Here is a 24075-nt window from a genome sequence, read left to right on the forward strand (position 1 = left end):
TTTGTATACTAATTTGAATCTAGCTGTTATCATCCACATATACAGAACAGAAAGCGTATATACACACATTGAAATGGAACATATAAGAACGAAAAATAGAGTACACACATTGAAACAGAGGAATAAACAGAGCAATACTATGATTGCTGTGAATACATAGCTATCCACGTCAAAACGACTCAACAACGTAAAACGCGTCCATGAGACTATGACCAGCAGCCCTTGCGTACGGTAGCTCTTGGCTCTGCCTAAACTCGTGCAGGCATTCGTCCAAGCAGTCGACACGCTCGCAGTACATCTAGAGCGCGATCTCGATATCCAAGTTGGCTATTTGATCGGAGATCACCAACTCGAGGATGGGATGGCCATGTTCCTCTACTGCTCCCAGGTGGACATCTAGGCCAAGGAGGTGGTCGAGCCTATGGACCAGCGCGTTGGCATCCAGCGGGCCGCAGACAAGGCGGACGACGCCACCCATGCGAACGGCGCGGCGGGCGTCTGGTGCAAGTACGGCACGGTCGGCCTCTAGTGCAAATACGGCGTTGAGGGCCTTTGCCCACTCCTAGCGAGGAATGGGGGTACTAACGGGACGTGTACCCAGCTGCGACACTGTGTCGACAGCAGACAAGTGCTGATGGATCTGCTCTTGCTGTGCGGCGCGCCGCGCCTCTTGCTCTGCGGCGCTCCAACGGTCTCGCCGTCCGGCAAGCCGTAGCTTATCAGCGTGGACACGCCTAGCTTGCTCTGCTGCGCGCCATCAACCATGTTGTGCGGCGAGCTGCAACCTGTCGGCGCTGACATGCCTATCTTGATTCTCGGCGCTCAAGCGCCATGCGCCGAAGGTCTGCTCAACCCTAGCAAAGACGCGCATCACGATGTCGTCCATCGCATTGCCGGGGAGAGCCTCAGCCTCGACGGGCTGTGGCGCTTGCTTGTTTTCCTCGTCGATGAGGTTCATGGTAGAGGCGACGCTTTGGTGGGTTGGCATGCTTGGAAAAGGTGGATGTGCTACAGGCTATGCTTGTCGCCTCCGTGCATCACGCACCGCCTAGGTTTATGCGCAATATCACTGGGTGGCGGGAAATAGGTGAGGAAATGGTGGGAAATCGTGGCGTGTTCATAAAACGCCATAAATTAATGGAAACTTAGCATAGAAGGAACATTAAACCAGCACAAGAAGTAGATGATGATCAGATGAAAACGGACCACACTAGGGAACCCATCGGTGATGAATTCATCAATCGCAAACGGTTGAATACTAGCAAGTGTTTGACCACAACATACACGGCTTATTCCATCACAAACAGGTCGGATGGATCAACCGTATGCCATGTATCACACATTGTCAAAAAGTAATGTGGTAGACCTTCTTTAACATGTGTTAAAAATAGGGACCTCGAGGTTAAATTAACTCATGGCTGCTCCATCAACACAACTTCCCATCCAGTCACCCATCTGATGGCTGCTCCAGCCTAAGCACACTTAACTTGAGAGTTCTCTTACATGAACTACTTGTGGAACAGCTAGTCCTTGCTGATATAGGATGCCTTTCACATCCTTGTGGCATATCCGGATGACCGCTCATTCTCCAATGGCCAATAGTTGCTTTGTAGATAGAGCATATCACATACGTCTTATTAGAAGCAATCGTTTGTGTTATTATCGGTCTTCGCACATATTTCTGATTACAGACCTGTTTGCCGCGCATCACACACATCTTGATATATTGAACCGTTTTTGTTCTCTTGTCTCAATGCAAACAGTTCATCCGAGGGAACCGCATGATGTATATCGCACGCACCTTGATCTGGATGATCATTTCTTTTGTGTTGCCGAATCACAAACAGTTCATCCGAGTGAACCGTATGATGTATATCGCACACACCTTCATCTGGCTGCCCATTTCATTTGTTCCTCCTCGTCGCAAACAGTTAATTGAACTGAATCGTGTGCCCTGCATCGCACACGCAGCTAAAATTTGAACCGTGTTTGATGCATCCTCCATCGCAAACGTTTTGCACCTTTTTTGACGGTTTTTTACACCACCGTTTGCGATTATTGCATCACACACAATTTCGTCGAAGGGTCTCTGATCGTAGTCTCGCGTTAGCAGCATCCTGCAGTAGTGATAGGCTAGGTGCCAAGGTCAGATTCGTCAACATTGCCAACAAAACCATCAAGGACCACAACACAAGTGTTGCTGCTCAATCACAACCACAAATTCCTCAGGCTGGAACATCTGCACAATCTCTAAAGAATCTACAAGTGCAGCTGAAGAAATTCAGGCTGCTGGAGCATCTACCAGGGCAGCTAAAGAAATTCCTACTCCTGAATAAATTGCCAGGCCAAAACCCAATGTTGCGCCTAAAGAACAACCCAGGCCAGCTAAGGAATCTATTGTGCCTAAAGAATCTTAGAACACCAGGGCAACTACATCACTCGTGCCTAAAGAAACTGCACCTACTTCATCCTCTGCTCCTCCTGCAAAATCTTCAAGGGTGAAGAAAATCACACTTCATTTTGCATCAGAAGTGAAGAAAACAAAGGCTGTGGAGAAGGAAGCTACGAAGAAAAGGAAAGCATCAACATCTGCAGAATCCTCAACTCCCAAGAAATTGAGGATTTTGACAAGTTACTCAAGTGAACCAATTGATGCAATTCCTATTTATGTTGTCCCCTCAAAAGAGATAGTTCCATTTTGTGAAGAATATGTCATCCAGATGACGAAAGTGGTGAAGAAACTCATTTTGCTGCTTCCTGAGAGCAGATTGATGAAGATATTGAGATGGAAGCAAATGCTTCAACCCCACAGGTATCATGACCCCAGCCTTAGTTCACTGCTGAAGAGGCTAGTGTTGAAGAAATTGATGAGGATGTGGACATTGGTTCAACCACTCCACTCATCAATGATGAATATTGGGAAACAATTCACCCAAATTCACCAATTTCCACACCTCTCAATCAAATTCCTTAGTCCCCGACACAAACAGAAGAAATACTGACTGAATCTGAAGGATGTCCAACTCCTCTCAAATCCATTCCCGAAGAAACTCCAGCTACAACAGCTGAAGAAATCAATAGCCATACTACTGTTGAAGAACCTGTCGCTCAAATTCCTGAGGCTGATGCACCCGAAGTTGTGCCTCAAGAGGTTGTGGGGCCTATTACTTCAAATCTTCAGCCCAAGCCCATAAATCCCCACTCTAGCACAAACAAGCCGAAATTCAACAATGCCAATTTCTTTGCTGAGCATCATTTCTTCACTCATGAGAATCCTTATGACTCAGCAAGGCTAAGGTGCAAGAGGTTCTGGACTGTAAGTCAGATGAATTTATATGCCTTAGTTCTATTTGGGAAGGACAAAGTCTTCCAACACATGCAAATTCCTCATGTGGATATGGAGTCCATTCCATGCTTCATCCCCGTATTGAGTGCTCTTCACGAGGCTAGAATCCTTTCATTATGTGCTGATATATTTGATTGGAATGAAGAGCTAACTCTTCAAGTCTATGCAACTCTGCACCTGGAAATGTCTCAGAAATCAACTCATGGGTACTGGACTAGATGGCTGACAATAATCACTACAAAGCTTCAGCCTCTGAATTGCTTCATGCTATTCCAGTTAGTCCTCCATCAGAAAGTGCAAGGCTCATTTATGAGGAATCTGAACTTCCAAATCATGTCATGCAAGTGTTGATGAAGCCTTTGCATCCAAGCCAAGCTCCAAGAACCACCTTCCTTGTGAAGGATTTGTTATATGTGCTCAGGACAGTCTATCGCATTCTGACCAAAACCCTCAGTCCTATCAAAGGCCACATTCTGAAGAAGAAGTTGTTGGCATCATGAAGAATCCATTGTTCAACATCATTCATGGGATTCCCATAAACTATCATGATTTCTTCATGAGGACTTTGGCTAATGTTGCAGTGTCACCTTTTGACTTGAAGCCTTATGCTCCCTGGATTATGAGGTTCATCAGAACCATGTCTTCAATTACATACAAGGCTGACTTTCAGAATCACTTCAGTTTTCTGCCTCAGATTGAAGTGCTCAAAAAGATAATTTCCTCAGTTGATGAAAAAGGAAAGACAACTATCATTGATGAAGGCACTCGTCCATTGGATGGCCAATCTTGCAAGGCTGCATCTTACTCCACCAATGATGACTCTGCTGCAAAAGACACATGGAAAAATCATCAAGCCTCTGCGCCGCGTGTGATGACTGATCATGAACTTCTTCTAAGTCTTCACCAGAAATTCGATCAAAATCACAAGTGGGTCAAGCGTCAATTTGGCTCAATTCTTCCGAACATGACTGTCACATAGAATAGTGCAAAGAAAAATCACTACTATGTGCATGAAATCTTCGACCGCACTTGGGCCATACTCTCAAATCTTTATACTCTTAAAGAGCTCAAGAAGATGGAATTTTAGCAGAACTTTGACTGGTCTCATCCTCCCTCGAAGAAATTCAAGAAAGTTCAAGTTCCTTAGTTGGTCACAAGTTAATTTTCTTTATTGTGTGCGACGGATGAAGCTGAGGATCTTGCCAACACTGCAGTAGGCCCTACACCAACAAACGGCCCCGACAACACTGGCACTCCTCCACCACCTTCAAGCTGATATTCTTCAGTGGAGTTAGTCCTCAATTTTCGTCCTTTTTGGTCACTTGGTGACAAAGGAGGATAAATTTGAGTTAGTCTTCAAGCGGGTTTCTATATCAGGGTTGTTTTTGTTTAAGTTACAACTCTCACACTTATGAAGTGTTTGTTTGTTGAGTTGTGAACTTAAGTCTGATGGTGGTCTGACACTTTTGAACTACTTTCTGCATGCTTATTTCCTCAAGTTACTTAATGCACGCATGTTGAATTTCGTCAAACACCATTTTCTATCGTGCATTTCAAATTCTTCATAGTATATGTTAAATGCGTGAATGGATTATAAGATATAGGGGGAGATCTCCATGATTTTATCCTACCTTGTGCATTTGCAGTTCAAAGCAAATTCCCTAAATATGCACATATTCAGGGGAATTCTTCTATATCTTGCAATGAAATTCCTCAAAATCAGTATTTACACTTCCTATGTTTATCCCCATTCAAAACTTAACCTATATGTCATCAATCACCAAAAAGGGGGGGATTGTAAGTTCATCTAGTGTCCCTTCTTTATTTTGGTGTATTGAAGACTTATAGGTTAAGGGACTAATGTGTTTCTGAGTGTACACATGTCTTATAAGTCTCTGAAGAGTTTGATAAATCTGACGAATGTCGACCCCTAAAAATGAATGTCTTGATCTGAAGACTTTGTGGTTTTCTTGAAGACTTTGAAAATGAGGAAATTGGTGTGACCTTGAAGATATTGATACAAGGATTACAAAGTGTGAAGACTTTTGTTTTCATAGTTTAATTTGCTTCTTTTGAGTCATAGGAAACACTATACTGTTAAAGGGGGGCGAGGTAATACTAAGGAAAAATTTCCAAGCGATGCCCATCTCAAAGCCTACACATACCCAATCCTTCGAGTGAAGCCTTTGGAAATATCTTCTACTTTAGTCAATTTCTTCAGTGACAGAGACGAAGTTCTTCTGGTCTCCGAAGAATTTGTTCTGATTGAGGAGTTAGGAATTCGCCAGTGCGAATTGCCTACAGTGAGGAACATGATAGCCCTAGGGAATTTCGTGGTTCGAGTTTCCGATCGTTGTTGTGCTTCGCGCCAGCTGTCCAAATATCTTATCCATCCAACGATCATATCATTAGGGGCATATTTGTCTTATCATCTCGGGTTGCACCCTGGCGATAAATAGCCGCCCCCACAACACTACCTGGTTGGCTGCTCCGAGAGAGATTGACAAGTGTCATTTAGACCATCCCATTCTCCGAGGGCTTTGAGAGAAAATAATGAGTGAGGAAAAACCCAAAACCCAAACACTTAAAACCCAAAGTGATTGAGCATCACTGAAGAGATTGTTCCCGTGTGGAGCCGACACATTTTACCTTTGAAGATTGTGCATCTTCCAGACAGCTAGGCGTCATGATCTAGAGCATCCAACACTACTGCAGGATGCTACTAACGTGACACTACGATTAGAGACCCTTCGAGAAACTGTGTGCGATGCAATAATCGCAAACAGTGGTGTATGAAAACCGTAAAAAATGTGTAAAACATTTGCAATGACGGATGCATCAAACACGGTTCAGATTTTAGTTGCGTGTGCGATGAAGGGCATACGGTTCAGTCCAATTAACTGTTTGCGATGAGGAGGAACAAAAGAAACGGGCAGCTAGATGATGGCATGTGCGATACACAGCATACGGTTCACTCGGATGAACTGTTTGTGATGAGGAGGAACAAAAAAACGGGCAGCCAGATGAAGGTGTGTGCGATATACAACATACGGTTCACTCGGATGAACTGTTTGTGATTAGGGAACACAAAAGAAATGGTCAGCTAGATCATGGTGTGTGCGATATACGCATGCGGTTCACTCGGTCCTTGTCGTTAGTGTGTGACCTCTATGGCAACCGTTGTCGCACGCTAGCTCTTCCTCCCTCCTCCGTTTTCCTTCACCCTTCCTTCTGCCATTGTTAGATCATCTTCTCCATGGAGGGAACAGGCCAGAACGACCCCGTTATTCTTGCCCCGATCTGAATGATGATGCGGTGGAGGAACTCATTGATCAGTGCGATGTCATCACCTCGGCTAGCATGGCAGGTTCGTTCAAGACCATTCTCGACTCAACTAATAACATCATTACAAGGAACCGAAGGGTACAGGAGCGGTTTGATCTCCCCTATCTTCTTCGCCGTGACCCTGCTAACTGGCACAGGGACGAGAGAAGCCTCATCTTGTGTAAGTTGATGTCGCTTGATAATGATACGTATGATGTTAAGATGCCATTGCTTGAGGGTAAGGCTTGGGCAGGCGCAAATGGAGATTGGGTTGTTCATATTGGGTACAACTGCGAGTGGGAACTTGTGAATGTGAAAGTGCAACTATCCCTAGGTGGTTTTGGTAATTCATAACAACATATAGCTCATTGAGCTAATGCTATTCCAAGATGACTATTTCAGGAAAGCTCAATGATTGGCATGGCATGGATGTGAAAGTGGAACCCTCAAAATGCTAAGGACAAAGGATTGGCTCAAGCTCAAAAGCTCAAGACTCTTCATTTTATATTTTAGTGATCCAAGATCACATTGAGTCTTTAGGAAAAGCCAATACTATCAAGGAGGGATGAGGTGTTGCTTAATGAGCCTCTTGCTTCATGTGCTTAGTGATATGCTCCAAAACCCTCAACTACTTTCCCATATCCACATATGACCTAAACCCTAAGCCAAACTCGGTCCTACCGATTCTTTCTATCCGGCGCCACCGAGTTTCACTTGTCATAAGCCACTGCCAAACCCTAGAAATTCGGTTCTACCAATAGGGATCTCGGTCTCACCGAGATGGGATTGCAAACTCTCTGTTTCCCTTTCGTAACTTTTCGGTCTCACCGAAAGAGCGAATCGGTCCCACCGAGATTGCAGTATGGACTCATATGTTCTGAGAGAGAACCACCACTCAAATCTTCTTTCCACAAAATACAAATCCTATGAGAGAGAGTTGAGTGTTGGGGAGACTATCATTTGAAGCACAAGAGCAAGGAGTTCATCATCAACACACCATTTGTTACTTCTTGGAGAGTGGTGTCTCCTAGATTGGCTAGGTGTCACTTGGGAGCCTCCGACAAGATTGTGGAGTTGAACCAAGGAGTTTGTAAGGGCAAGGAGATCGCCTACTTCATGAAGATCTACCGCTAGTGAGGCAAGTCCTTCGTGGGCGATGGCCATGGTGGGATAGACAAGGTTGCTTCTTCGTGGACCCTTCATGGGTGGTTGCTTCTTCGTGGACCCTTCGTGGGTGGAGCCCTCCGTGGACTCGCGCAACCATTACCCTTCGTGGGTGGAGCCCTCCGTGGACTCGCGCAACCGTTACCCTTCGTGGGTTGAAGTCTCCATCAACGTGGATGTAGGATAGCACCACCTATCCAAACCACGGGAAAAACATCCGTGTCTCCAATTGCGTTTGAATTCTCCAAACCCTTCCCTTTACATTCTTGCAAGTTGCATGCTTTACTTTCCGCTGCCAATATACTCTTTGCATGCTTGCTTGAATTGTGTGATGATTGCTTGACTTGTCCTACAATAGCTAAAATCTGCCAAGAACTAAAATTGGGAAAAGGTTAAGTTTTTATTTGGTCAAGTAGTCTAATCACCCCCCCTCTAGACATACTTTCGATCCTACAAGTGGTATCCGAGCTTTGGTCTCCATTTGCTTTGATCTCCATAGCTTTTGGTGGTCATAGCCTTGGTTTCACAACCTAGGAGAGTATGGCGTCTAGCGAGGGAAATTATCACCGTAGAGGTCCTTACTTTGATGGTACTAATTTTGCTAGTTGGAAGCATAAAATGAAAATGCATATTCTTGGACATAACCCTGCCGTTTGGGCTATTGTGTGTGTTGGTTTGCAAGGTGACTTCTTTGATGGGAAAGAACCAAACCGTGAAGCTACCGCAGATGAGTTCAAGATGTTGCAATACAATGCTCAAGCTTGTGATATTCTCTTCAACGGATTGTGCCCCGAAGAATTCAACAAAATCAGCCGTCTTGAAAATGCAAAGGAAATTTGGGACACTTTGATTGATATGCACGAAGGTACCGACTCCGTCAAGGAATCCAAGTTGGATGTGCTTCAAAGTCAACTTGACAAGTTCAAAATGAAGGATGGTGAAGGTGTCGCTGAAATGTACTCCAGGCTTGCTCTCATCACAAATGAGATTGCCGGCTTAGGAAGTGAAGAGATGACCGATAGATTCATCATCAAGAAGATTCTAAGAGCCTTGGATGGAAAATATGATACCGTGTGCACATTGATCCAAATGATGCCCAATTACAAAGATCTCAAGCCAACGGAGGTGATTGGAAGAATTGTTGCTCATGAGATGTCACTTAAGGATAAAGAGGAACTTCACAACAAATCAAGTGGTGCCTACAAAGCCTCTTGTGAAGCCCCTACATCATCAAGTGAGAAACAAAACTTCAATGAAGAATTGAGCTTAATGGTGAAGAACTTCAACAAGTTCTACCAGAGTAGAAGCAAAGATAAAAGCTTCAAGTCAAGGCCCTACAATGACAAAAGATCTTCTAGTCGAGAGCGAAACTGCTACAGTTGTGGAAGACCCGGACACTATTCCAATGAGTGTACGGCTCCCTACAAGAGAAGAGAAGATTCTCCAAAAAGAAGAAGCAAAGAATCACCACCAAGAGAGAGAAGGAGTAGAGATGATCGTTATGAACGAAGATACTCACGGAGAAGCAAGGATTCGGAAAGGAAGGAAAAATCATCAAGGAGCTACACAAAACAAAGACATCAAGCTCATGTTGGTGAATGGGTATCCGGCTCTGACTCCGACAGCCACTCCGAGAGAAGTTATCACTCCGACTCCGAAGATACTCAAGATGAAGGTGTTGCCGGTCTAGCACTTGTGTCAACCAACTCCTACGACATATTTGACTCACCAAATGAAGGAATTGGAAGATGCTTCATGGCCAAAGGTCCTAAGGTAACACACCCCGAGTATGTTGATTTCAATAGTGATGAAGATGACTTGTTAGGTGATGATTTGCTTGTTGACAACTCTAGGGATGAATACTATGATGAAACGTCAATTAATCATGCTAATCAAGATAAAACGAATGACAATGATAAGGAGAAGATTGAGGCTCTAACTAAAGAACTAAACACTCTTAAGTTAGCTCATGAAACTATCTTCGAAGATCATCAAGAAATTTTAAGAGCTCATGAGAAATTACGCTTTGAAAAGCTCAATCTTGAGCAAGAACATGAGTTCTTAAAAGCAATCAATGATGATCTCCGCAAGAAAAGTTCTTCTTACATTCCCAAGCGTTTACTCTTATCCACTTACATGCCTCAAGTCAAGTCCAGTAACAAGAACAAGAAAGACTCTTCCTCTAGCAGTAACAATGATCATGCTAAATCCAATATTGTTGCTTCTAGTAGTTCTCTTGATTCCGCTAATGATTGTCTTAGCCAAGTTACACTTGAGCAAGAAAATAGCTTATTGAAGGGAATTATAGAGAAAGGAGTGTACAAAAGCCTTGCCGGGAGTAAGCAATTCGAGGAAATTGTGCGCAAGCAAGGAATGCACCGGAAGAATCAAGGTGTTTGTTTTGAACGAAAGTTCAATGCCAATGGAGTTGAGTGGGAAGAAGATCAATACCCCAAGACAAAGTTTGTTCCTCAACAAGAGAAGTATGATACTTCTTTCAAGGGGACACAAGCTCAAGATGATCTTCCACCACAAGACTACAAGCAAAAAGGCAAGGACAAGCTTCAAGAGGAAATTGATGCATTTGAAGAAGCTCCTAAGACCTTAGTCAAGTGGATTCCCAAGACTACTTCAAGTTCCACTTCATCAAGTACGACTACAACTCCAAGGATTCCTATCAAGATGGTGTGGATCCAAAAGAAGAAGAACTAGAGAGTTCTTGAGGGTGACTCCGCCAACATACTTCACTCTTATCATTTTGGCAAGAACAAGTGCAATCAACTTCCACATCTTGCACTAGTTCAAGGAGTCACAAACCCTCTTGTTGGTAAGACAAGGGACAAGGTAACCTAAAAGTTTTCATGGACATCATCTTGTGTGTGCATCACTCTATGTCTATGGATATCCTTGTTTGTTCCTTGTGGGACTAACCCATGTAGGTATTGAAAGTGCAATTCACTCAAATGGATAGCTCCAAGTGATCTACATCAACATTGAGCATCCACATCTTCAACATCTACATGAAGTCATCATCGACAAAACCCGAGGTTAGTTCATCCCTCTAAGGGGGGATATCACATATAGGGGGAGCTTTACTCTAAGACTTGAGCTAAAGCAACTCTAAAGATGTGAACACAACAATGCTTTATGTAAAAGTGGTAACCCCACTTGAGCTTAAACGATGAGTATGACCTATGATCAAGTGTTCTCACTTGACTCCTAAGTCAATATACTCATATATAGATGACCTTGTCATCGCAAATTGCTTGATAGATGCTAGAATTGGTTGTCCATGCCTTGTCACATATTTCATTTACCATCTTATTGTGTGAGCATGCTGGTTGCATATTTTACTCATTCGAGGACATCCACTTGTTGTTTTGATTGTTTGGTTTTATTTCCTTTTGCCAAGTGGATGGACAAGAATGCCTAAGAACCTCCTCTAGCTATCTATGCTTTTCTCGTCTCAAACTCTATTCATGCTACATCAAAAAATTTGATTAAGTCAGATTCGAACCACTCTGTGTGAGGAGCGCTCAGAGTCCCCGATTCATCATAGACTTAAACTTCCAAAACCTCTTTATGATTCTCGGTCTGACCGATACCCTACTTTCGGTCCTACCGAGATCATTAAGTTGATCTAGGTTTTCGATCTTGGTGCAACCAATTTGAACCATTCAGTCACACCGAGTTGCAACAACTGTATACAGTTTTGCATCTCGGTGCCACCGAGTCGTTCCACTCGGTCACACCGACAGGGTCGGGCTATATATAGTCACGGGCAAAAATTTGGAAATTTCTCCGAACCCCTTCGCCCGCGCGATAGCCTGCTCTGCCAACTTGGTCTCCGGATCGTCTCCTCGCCGCCAGCCGTCTCCAGTCGCTGGTCTCCGTCGCCGTCAACGGAAATTCCACCCCGCCGTTGCCGCCGTAGCGAGCCTCCGCCAAACTAGGGTATGGACTCGATCTTTGTGCTATTCCCCAATCCGATTCTTAGCACATTGTGATCATCATGATTCTTGCCACGTTTGTTAAACTTCTATCCAGTCAATGAACTCGTAGATTAGGTTTAATTCAAAAATTTTAGGGTTAGGTTTCCGCCGAAACCATCTCGGACCCACCGAGTTGAAAAACTCAGTCCCACCGATTTGGCTTATGCCATTGCACAAGTGAGACTCGGTCTGACCGAGAATTACTTATCGGTGTGACCAATTCTGGAACTCTGTGAAACCCTAGCAGTCTCGGTGCCACCGAACTGTGACTCGGTCTGACCGAGTTCACTAGTTTAGGTGCCAAAACTGCTTCGGTATCACTGAGTTTAGAAATCGGTAGATCCGAGATGCTTTCAGTGGGAAACTAAAACTAAGTTTTTTAATTATTCTTTTGCAAAAATCTCTGCATTTTGTGATGCTTATCCACTCTATCTCATCTATAAGCTATTCACAGGGTCAACAGTCAGAGTTTGCATCATGTCAGACCAAAGTGATAGCCAGAACTTGTCAGAGCAGCAAGTGCAGATGAGTGAGGGCACTAGTCCCTCAAGTTCCTCAGATGATGGCAGCAGGAGCACCCCTAGCAATCTGCCTAAAGCTGCCACAGGACAGAGAAAGAAGAGAATGTCAGGACCCCGACTCAATGTCACATCGATCTAGCCGGTAACACCTCATATCACTTTGCGGCCTCACGCACGGTATCCCCACGGTGTCGCCTTACCTTTGCCCGGGACCGTTTGCGCATTTTGGCTCACGTATATAATAGTGTCGCTAGCATCCATATGATAAAGAGCCCGGGCTGACATGGCTAGTCGTAAACCCAAAGTGGCACAGACTTACAGGGACAGGCATCCATGACCCAGCATCGAACGTGTCGGTCATCAGCAAGTGGGTCCGGGCTGTAGCACTGGGCTAGCAGGACTCCGGTAAACCGGGCTGTAGCGGGCTAACAGGACTCCGGTACTCAATGCGTGACATTTCCCCGAAGGGACAGACACAGGAACGAAGAAGGACACATGCCGGCCAGCCTAAGTGTTCCAGAGCAGTAGCAAGCTACCATGGCTCAGCGGTAACACTAGGAGACATTTCCCGGTAAGAGAGGCTACTAAAGATAAACAACTAGGTAGTCAGATCCCACACATACCAAGCATTTCAGTAGCATACACACAATATGCTCGATATGTGCAAATACAACGAAGCATCACAACATGACTCTATGACACAAGTACTTATTCAATAGGCTCCGAGGAGCGAGATATTACAAACAGGGGTCTCATGACCCAACAATCAGAGCATACAAGTCAAAGCACAAGCGGAAGCTATCATGTCTGGGTACAGACATCTATAAATGAAAAAGGCTGAGAAGCCTGACTATCTATCAGATCCTGCCGAGGGCACAAGATCGTAGCTGAGGTAACAAGCTAAACGTCGAAGTCCACGTGGAACTACTAGTGAGACCGAAGTCTCTCTGCAAAAACATAAAATAGGCAAACGTGAGTACAAATGTACCCAGCAAGACTTACATCAGAACTAACTACATATGCATCATTATCAACAAAGGGATGGTGGGGTTTAACTGCAGCAAGCCAGCTTTGACTCGGTGACTATCCTGAACTACGACTGCAAGTAACTCTTTTGAGGTGGCGCACACGAGTCCACATATTCACCATATCAATACACCACTATGGATCCGCTCCCGTCTCCCTACGAGAACGCCATCCATAGCACTCACGCTTATCTTGCGTATTTTAGAGTATCCACTTTCACTTGTCTATGAACTGATATAAGCAACCCAGAAGTCCTTTACCGCGGACACGGCTATTCGAATAGATGATGTTAACCCTGCAGGGGTGTACTTCTTCATACATGTTTCCACCACTTAGCGTCTGCACACGACATGTGCTCGGCAGACTTCAAGCGAAAGCCGACGTGGGTGTAGACCACGACCTACCTAAACACCTAAGTCTCTAGTCCAGGTTTATCGCCTATTCGGGTTCCATCCATGAGGAGATCCGGCCGGAGTTTTGCTCACAGCCCCAAACGATGTGAACAGGGTTCCGTGACACCAAACGGGCGCCCGGTATACCCGGCCACGTGCCTACCGCATCACAGCCCACCCCTACGGTCAGCGCTGTCCACGGCCTCCAGCATACTACAAACACCAGAAACTACTTGCAACTCCTGGACAGAGGACAAGGGTGAATAAGAAGTCGAGCGGGGTCATATTTCAGGGCCCAATGTATGGTAGTAGCTGAATCATGGATCACAAACACAGAACTCAGTTCCTGAGGACGGCTTCAATGAGACAACCCACCATGTACTCCTACATGGCCTCTCACCGACACCTTTACCAAATCGTGTTCACACACTTAGCTCACACACAGTAGGACATGTTCACACGCCTCTGATTCATCCCCGATGAATCAGACCTGACTCAACTCTAAGCAGTAGCAGGCATGACAAACAAGCATGAATGAGTAGGCACAACAGGGCTCAAACAATTCCTACTCATACTAGTGGGTTTCATCTATTTACTGTGGAATGACAGGTCATGCAAAGGATAAAGGGGTTCAGCTACCGCAGCAAGTAACAGATGAATCGTTGTTGTCCTAATGCAGTAAAAGAGAGCAGGAGCGAGAGAGTGGGATTTTATCGGAATGAACAAGGGGGTTTTGCTTGCCTGGCACTTCTGAAGATAGCATTGAGTCTTCATCAGTGTCAACGATCACATCATCGATATCACGTCTATCGAGAGGGGACAATACCGGCAACACAAAAGGGAACAAAATCAATGCAATGCACAATATGATGCATGATCATGACATGGCAAAATGAATGTGTTTTGGGCTAATGCAACTAGAAACAGATTAAATGAAGTTGGTTTGAATACAAAATTCAAATTCAAACTCCATATGTGATTATTCAAATGCCATTTAATTGATTTGTGCTAAACAGCAGCTATAAGTTGTTCTAACATGCATGAAAATGGTACAGATGGATTCCTTGAATTTTTCTGATAATTTTTCATATATAAATTATTTAATTTGGAGTTACGGTTAATTTTCTATGAATTATTGAAGTTTATACAATTTTTTGGAATTTCAGAATTAAATTAAATCCAGAAATGATTTAGTTGCGTCAGCATGACGTCACAGTGACGTCAGCGAGTCAACGGCCGTTGTCCAGGTCAAATCTGACCTGTGGGCCCCATATGTCAGTGTCACAGGAGTTAATCCCGGTCAAACCCAGCGCTGACTGGGGTTTGACCAGGGGTGGGGCCCGCTGTCAGCGGCTGGTGAGGTGGCTAATGGTGGGGATTAGTGCTAAATAAACCGCCATGTCAGCCTCGCCGGGGTTCGGCCGGCGACGACCAAACCGCGCGGCGGTGCTTCGCCGGAATGGGCTACAGGCGGCGAGAAAGCGCGCGGAGACCACCGGGGCGTAGCCCGTGCTCTTCCGCATCCAACGGAGCAGGAAGGAGCGGACGGGGTGCGCTGTACTCGCCGAAGTCGAGCTCGCGGCGGCGGCCGGAGCTCGGGCAACAGCGGAGATGGCGCTATGGTGCATGGGAGGAGGGGCTGGTGGGCGCTACGGGCTCCTGGGAGCGCTCTGAGTACGTCTGCGTGCTCGGTTTGGACGGAGGTGAACCAAAACGACGATGGCGACAAGTCCGGCGCCGGTGAGGTCTCGGTCCCGACGGAAACGACGGATACGACGAGCTAATGGACAGGGAAGAAGGGGGGGGTCGGTAGAGGAGCTCACGGCGGGGTCGTTGGTGATCTCAGAGAGCTCGGGGACGGCCTGGTGATGACGAATCGGTCGACGGCGGCCGTCGGTGCGGAGGACGAAGATGGCGTCGGCGACGGCGCTGCTAGGCATCCGCAGGCGTGTTCTTCGGCGTGGAGCTTCACGACAGCGAGGCGGAGCTAGGGGTCACAGCCATGGGGCAAGGGGACGGCGGTGGGCGCGGTGCCTTGCAGCGGCGGCACCGGCTGATTTGGGCGGCCGTGAGAGAGAGAGAGAGCAGAGGAGCGAGGGGGAAGAGAGGACCAGAGAGTGAGAGAGCATCGGGGTCGCGTGGCGTCGCGGAGGAAGTCCAGGGCGATGGGGGGGGGCAGCAGGAGGTGGAAGCAGGAGGTGGCGCTCGGGCGCGGGCGCGTCGACACGCCTCTGCCTACTGGCAGAGGTTGAAGACGGTGGGGAGTTGGGCTGGGCCGGCCGGGGGAGATGGGCCAGGTAAGTGGCCTGGGTGGCTGCAGGTAATGTTTCTCTCTCTCTTCTATAATTCTGTTCTGTTTTATCTTTTTCTATTTCTGCAATTTGTTTTTGATTTGTTTTAAAATATCAAATCATTTTTATAAAATCCTGGAAATAATTATGGGTACTTTCTGAATTATTTCAGTGACCCTTATCAATTTCCAACATTTATTTGAGCATTTAAATTATTTATAGTATTTAAATGCCCAAAGTCAAATACAATATGATTTAATTCAAAAATCCAAAAATGACCTAAGAATATAATCATCATTTTTGGCAGAGGTTTCCACCTTAACCAGAAATCATGAACTTTTCTTAGGAACCTTTTGGGTTTATTGAAAAGATTTTAATTCACCCTAGTTGAGTTGATTTAATGCTAGGGTTTGAACATCCCCATTTCAATTTTAGGCAAAATTTAAACATGATGCAAACATGAAGCTAGCCTAGAGCACTACCAGCAGCTAGGGATGTGACAACTCACCCCCACTAAACAAGAATCTCGTCTCGAGATTCAAGCGTAGGGCAGGGTGAAAGGGGAACGCAAACTAGCACAATCTTCACGATCCAGGTTGCACTTCAAATGAACGTTGATTTGAACACCAACTTTGTCTTGTCGTCTTGCTCTGAGAACTCCAGCTATCATGACAACGAGGGGAAAGGAAAAACCCTAAAAGAATTGTTCTTCTCGAAGGTCGAACAACTCAGGATTAACCCACGGAATGAGACATAGCAACATCTCTCGAGCTGAGAGACGAAGCACGCACCCATAGGAATGGAGTGAAGCAGATGACGAAGGTTCACTAGGTAGACAACAATTTCATACCTAAGAAGGTGGTAAAAGATTGTCAACGTAGCGAGGAGTTGAGTTGCCATGATACCATAACGATACACCTTAGGGAAGGTGACTCGTAGAGATATCCCCTTAAGTGGCAAAAAGAATTACTTTTGATTCAGAGATCACTGAAACTCTTTAAACCAGCCTAAGGCAATTCACAACGATCGTTTGGAGGGGGTCGGTAGAATGGCATACTCGGACTTGGATGATGTGGATTACCTTGTTGAAGACAACGTAATGGATGAATTTTGCTTATCACCGGAAATGGAAGAGACCCATGGTAGAATGGCACATTGGCGGTGCAAGCTAGGAACAAAATGCAAATGCTGGGAATGATTCTGGTAACTGGGGAAGAACCCAACAAAAGAGAGTGAATTCACTGTTTTGAAAAGGTCATAGCATTTGCCGAGGAAACTGAGAGGAATCCCAGTTAGAGATGATGATAACACGTAGTGCTTGTGCGTGCTCTCAAGAACTTGAGCATTTCCATAATCATCAAGGTTTTATCAACAACCGCGTCAAGGGTGCTGACAACACAACATACTACCATGATAAATAGCGATGGACGATGCAGATGCGAAGGAGGATAACACTTTCTCAGATTTCACCTTAGCGAGGCCAAGCAAATAAAATCTGGATGATCGACCGAGAAACATTTAGCACTCCGCTTCTAATGTTCTCCTTGATGTGCTAGTATAACCCATTCATAGATATGGTTTGATATCTAAAACATCAAGTAAAAGGTCGGACTTCGGGAACACAAAAATCCATAGGGGCAACTAGGGAGTAAATCCTACGAAATCCCTATGGGGGGGTGGCCAACTTCCTCAAACAAGATACTATAATAATAGGTCTACCGGATGGGTGTGTTGGCCACGACATCCACCTTACCGGTTATCGAGAGACCAATATTATAGTTCTTGGAGAATGTTCCAACCATCATATCTGCCTGAGATTCAGATCTGGTTGGTGTCAGGATATCCCAGACTCATCAAGTCTAGAAAGAAAAATGAAAGTTTGCAACACAAATCGACGAGATGACGTTGCGAGATTCTCGGGAAATGAACTACGATAGCAAGCTCCAAAACATGAGCTGGTTCTGCTACAAACATGTGAACACGTTGTCCCAGACAAAACATTATCACATGGTAGTCTTACAACAAAACACTACCGAGTTCAGGTGGGGAACCATAATCGAGGACATTGAAGTCCTTGCATAAGGCATGCTCTTAAGAAGGAACTTCTTCTCCTTGAACAAATCAATCAGTGGCTTGGTGTGCTCGGAACCCATATGGAATGAAGGTTGCAAGTCTCCAGACCACAGAATACTTCGCACATATGCATGACTGACTTGGGATGATTCCGGAGGAAGCAAAACTAACTTTCTCAAATTCACGGCGGCAACTTTCACCAAATGCACGTGTATTAGGGAAAATCACTACTTTCATTCAAACATATGCTTCATGAACGAAACACGAAGAAATGCTTACACAAGTTTCCAACACTAGGTTGATGTTCAACATGATTCATGGGGGGAGACAAAATGCTAGTGATGGGCTCAACAGCAACTCATCGGAATTTCCATATCACTGGACTTCCACCATCATGTGAACACGGTGATAGCATTGGTCAGACCAAAGATGTAATGGTGTATGCTCGAGGGATCAACCACGAGTAAGACAACATTATGAATATCGTTGGTTCTGGTCTGATTGGATGATAGCCCATACTCAAATTATAGATGGGGTAAGACAATAGGTCCAACAACTGATCACAAGGACCAATTAATGAAGATATCATCTTTCTTCAACACACACACATACACAGAAAGATATCCCTTAACATGAACTAAGTCAGACAAGCTTTTATCTTCCAACTCTCCAAGTTGTTGTCTAGCTTAACCAACTAGCTCCGGGATATCCATCACAGATTCTTGGAGAAAGGGTGGTTCACAAGAACCCGACTTGATCACGAGCTCAACATAGCAGTCAGGTGACAACCTGGTAATACTTCCGAGAAGATATTCGGAAAATCACGAACCACCGGTATGTTACTAAGCTTGGGAACAATCTCGCTTTTGAGGGCAAGACGATATGATCAAATGAGTGAGGACTTGACAAGATCCTAACTCATCAATCAAAGGGTGCACCGAAATAAGGACTAGGTAGCACGATCAGTCTTAGAAGGATGATTCAAAACCAACACGCTAAGAATGAAATTATTATCCTTTAACTACCAAGCAACGAGGTTGCTGGGAGTATTGATTTCACACATCACAATTCATTTGTTGGTATTCCGGTTGCATCAACACGAGGGCCGAGGAATGACTAATGATGGTGAGAAGTATCACTGTACCAAGAGTTCATAGGATGGCGTGCAATTCCTATAACAATCTCGATATAGAATAAGGTAATACTCTAAGGTAGAACAGAACCAAAAGCTGGATTGGCATTTGATCTGCGGAATACAACTACTTTGACCCAATCCTAGATATGGATGAGGTACTGGAGTTTGTTTCTCCTAGTCATTCCGCGATAGAATGGCTTGACGGACCACAAAAGTAATAGGCATCGATAAACGAACGCACGCATACTCTTGACTATCAATTGATAGACGAGGGTCAGAATGCAACTAAAGAGAACAACTCAAAGGAACATATAACTTTCTGAGTTGTGGATGCATAGATTAGTATGTCGAACCAAGTTCAACATATTTCTTCCGGATAACCCATGCAGAAAGGTAGAACTGGCAGAGTCACGATTTATGAATGGAGAACTCCTCAAGAGTACTCTAATTGTGATTTTTTTTTGATCCAATAAACATCTGCCATAAGTAGTTCATGGTATTTGGAAGAAGAAGATACCACAGACTTCAAGGACTATCGCAAAGGTTACTAATATCCTAAAGGCACTAGCAATTACTATCAACATGAAGTAGGTAGAGTGAATCTCGGGTTCAGAACCCAGGAGTAGAATACCTACTACTAAGTAGCATCACGGGATGCTTCCGAGAATAAAGGCCAGAATCTTCACACTAGGACACAAATCATGGCTAGACCACTAGATGATCCCCTAAGCACTTAGGGTCATAATAATAATTCCAACATATATGTCGAGGCAATAATTACTTCAACACACCGATTAGTGTGGTTAATCTGGCCCATGGGAACATCGGAAACAGAAGGAAGGGATTTTGCAAATGCATCGGACTATTTAGAAACCTGGGATGACTCGGACAGCATAACGGCTATAATTGCTCAAAAAGATTTGAGACAATCACAAAAATGGTGGCATAACCACTCAGAAGCACAATATCAAGGTTCCGAGATCAACAATTAACATACGGAAGTAGTAGGAACTGAACTGAGACTTAAATCCAACAATCTTATAAGTCTACTGATTAGTAACACGTGATCCTAATAGAAAGAAGAGATAGCCTAGTTCTTAATCCCCGCAGGAAAGATAAGATGACTCAGATCAGAAGGGCATGAGGTATAAGGAGTAAAAAGAGCCTTACGTTCCATCCCACAATCAACTCCCTTATATAACTAAAGAATTTTCTAGACTCAACTTCGACCAGTTTGGCTTGGTAATCCTACAGGCAGTCAAGCTCTGATACCAACGCTGTCAGGACCCCGACTCAATGTCACATCGATCTAGCCGGTAACACCTCATATCACTTTGCGGCCTCACGCACGGTATCCCCACGGTGTCGCCTTACCTTTGCCCGGGACCGTTTGCGCATTTTGGCTCACGTATATAATAGTGTCGCTAGCATCCATATGATAAAGAGCCCGGGCTGACATGGCTAGTCGTAAACCCAAAGTGGCACAGACTTACAGGGACAGGCATCCATGACCCAGCATCGAACGTGTCGGTCATCAGCAAGTGGGTCCGGGCTGTAGCACTGGGCTAGCAGGACTCCGGTAAACCGGGCTGTAGCGGGCTAACAGGACTCCGGTACTCAATGCGTGGCATTTCCCCGAAGGGACAGACACAGGAACGAAGAAGGACACATGCCGGCCAGCCTAAGTGTTCCAGAGCAGTAGCAAGCTACCATGGCTCAGCGGTAACACTAGGAGACATTTCCCGGTAAGAGAGGCTACTAAAGATAAACAACTAGGTAGTCAGATCCCACACATACCAAGCATTTCAGTAGCATACACACAATATGCTCGATATGTGCAAATACAACGAAGCATCACAACATGACTCTACGACACAAGTACTTATTCAGTAGGCTCCGAGGAGTGAGATATTACAAACAGGGGTCTCATGACCCAACAATCAGAGCATACAAGTCAAAGCACAAGCGGAAGCTATCATGTCTGGGTACAGACATCTATAAATGAAAAAGGCTGAGAAGCCTGACTATCTATCAGATCCTGCCGAGGGCACAAGATCGTAGCTGAGGTAACAAGCTAAACGTCGAAGTCCACGTGGAACTACTAGTGAGACCGAAGTCTCTCTGCAAAAACATAAAATAGGCAAACGTGAGTACAAATGTACCCAGCAAGACTTACATCAGAACTAACTACATATGCATCATTATCAACAAAGGGATGGTGGGGTTTAACTGCAGCAAGCCAGCTTTGACTCGGTGGCTATCCTGAACTACGACTGCAAGTAACTCTTTTGAGGTGGCGCACACGAGTCCACATATTCACCATATCAATACACCACTATGGATCCGCTCCCATCTCCCTACGAGAACGCCATCCATAGCACTCACGCTTATCTTGCGTATTTTAGAGTATCCACTTTCACTTGTCTATGAACTGATATAAGCAACCCAGAAGTCCTTTTCCGCGGACACGGCTATTCGAATAGATGATGTTAACCCTGCAGGGGTGTACTTCTTCATACATGTTTCCACCACTTAGCGTCTGCACACGACATGTGCTCGGCAGACTTCAAGCGAAAGCCGACGTGGGTGTAGACCACGACCTACCTAAACACTCAAGTCTCTAGTCCAGGTTTATCGCCTATTCGGGTTCCATCCATGAGGAGATCCGGCCGGAGTTTCGCTCACAGCCCCAAACGATGTGAACAGGGTTCCGTGACACCAAACGGGCGCCCGGTGTACCCGGCCACGTGCCTACCGCATCACAGCCCACCCCTACGGTCAGCGCTGTCCACGGCCTCCAGCATACTACAAACACCAGAAACTAGTTGCAACTCCTGGACAGAGGACAAGGGTGATTAAGAAGTCGAGCGGGGTCATATTTCAGGGCCCAATGTATGGTAGTAGCTGAATCATGGATCACAAACACAGAACTCAGTTCCTGAGGACGGCTGCAATGAGACAACCCACCATGTACTCCTACATGGCCTCTCACTGCTACCTTTACCAAATCGTGTTCAAACACTTAGCTCACACACAGTAGGACATGTTCACACGCCTCTGATTCATCCCCGATGAATCAGACCTGACTCAACTCTAAGCAGTAGCAGGCATGACAAACAAGCATGAATGAGTAGGCACAACAGGGCTCAAACAATTCCTACTCATACTAGTGGGTTTCATCTATTTACTGTGGAATGACAGGTCATGCAAAGGATAAAGGGGTTCAGCTACCGCAGCAAGTAACAGATGAATCGTTGTTGTCCTAATGCAGTAAAAGAGAGCAGGAGCGAGAGAGTGGGATTTTATCGGAATGAACAAGGGGGTTTTGCTTGCCTGGCACTTCTGAAGATAGCATTGAGTCTTCATCAGTGTCAACGATCACATCATCGATATCACGTCTATCGAGAGGGGACAATACCGGCAACACAAAAGGGAACAAAATCAATGCAATGCACAATATGATGCATGATCATGACATGGCAAAATGAATGTGTTTTGGGCTAATGCAACTAGAAACAGATTAAATGAAGTTGGTTTGAATACAAAATTCAAATTCAAACTCCATATGTGATTATTCAAATGCCATTTAATTGATTTGTGCTAAACAGCAGCTATAAGTTGTTCTAACATGCATGAAAATGGTACAGATGGATTCCTTGAATTTTTCTGATAATTTTTCATATATAAATTATTTAATTTGGAGTTACGGTTAATTTTCTATGAATTATTGAAGTTTATACAATTTTCTGGAATTTCAGAATTAAATTAAATCCAGAAATGATTTAGTTGCGTCAGCATGACGTCACAGTGACGTCAGCGAGTCAACGGCCGTTGTCCAGGTCAAATCTGACCTGTGGGCCCCATATGTCAGTGTCACAGGAGTTAATCCCGGTCAAACCCAGCGCTGACTGGGGTTTGACCAGGGGTGGGGCCCGCTGTCAGCGGCTGGTGAGGTGGCTAATGGTGGGGATTAGTGCTAAATAAACCGCCACGTCAGCCTCACCGGGGTTCGGCCGGCGACGACCAAACCGCGCGGCGGTGCTTCGCCGGAATGGGCTACAGGCGGCGAGAAAGCGCGCGGAGACCACCGGGGCGTAGCCCGTGCTCTTCCGCATCCAACGGAGCAGGAAGGAGCGGACGGGGTGCGCTGTACTTGCCGAAGTCGAGCTCGCGGCGGCGGCCGGAGCTCGGGCAACAGCGGAGATGGCGCTATGGTGCATGGGAGGAGGGGCTGGTGGGCGCTACGGGCTCCTGGGAGCGCTCTGAGTACGTCTGCGTGCTCGGTTTGGACGGAGGTGAACCAAAACGACGACGGCGTCAAGTCCGGCGCCGGTGAGGTCTCGATCCCGACGGAAACGACGGATACGACGAGCTAATGGACAGGGAAGAAGGGGGGGTCGGTAGAGGAGCTCACGGCGGGGTCGTTGGTGATCTCAGAGAGCTCGGGGACGGCCTGGTGATGACGAATCGGTCGACGGCGGCCGTCGGTGCGGAGGACGAAGATGGCGTCGGCGACGGCGCTGCTAGGCATCCGCAGGCGTGTTCTTCGGCGTGGAGCTTCACGACAGCGAGGCGGAGCTAGGGGTCACAGCCACGGGGCAAGGGGACGGCGGTGGGCGCGGTGCCTTGCAGCGGCGGCACCGGCTGATTTGGGCGGCCGTGAGAGAGAGAGAGAGAGCAGAGGAGCGAGGGGGAAGAGAGGACCAGAGAGTGAGAGAGCATCGGGGTCGCGTGGCGTCGCGGAGGAAGTCCAGGGCGATGGGGGGGGCAGCAGGAGGTGGAAGCAGGAGGTGGCGCTCGGGCGCGGGCGC

This window comes from Triticum dicoccoides, chromosome 6A (genome assembly GCF_002162155.2).
Source record: "Triticum dicoccoides isolate Atlit2015 ecotype Zavitan chromosome 6A, WEW_v2.0, whole genome shotgun sequence".
NCBI classification, from domain to species: Eukaryota; Viridiplantae; Streptophyta; class Magnoliopsida; order Poales; family Poaceae; genus Triticum; species Triticum dicoccoides.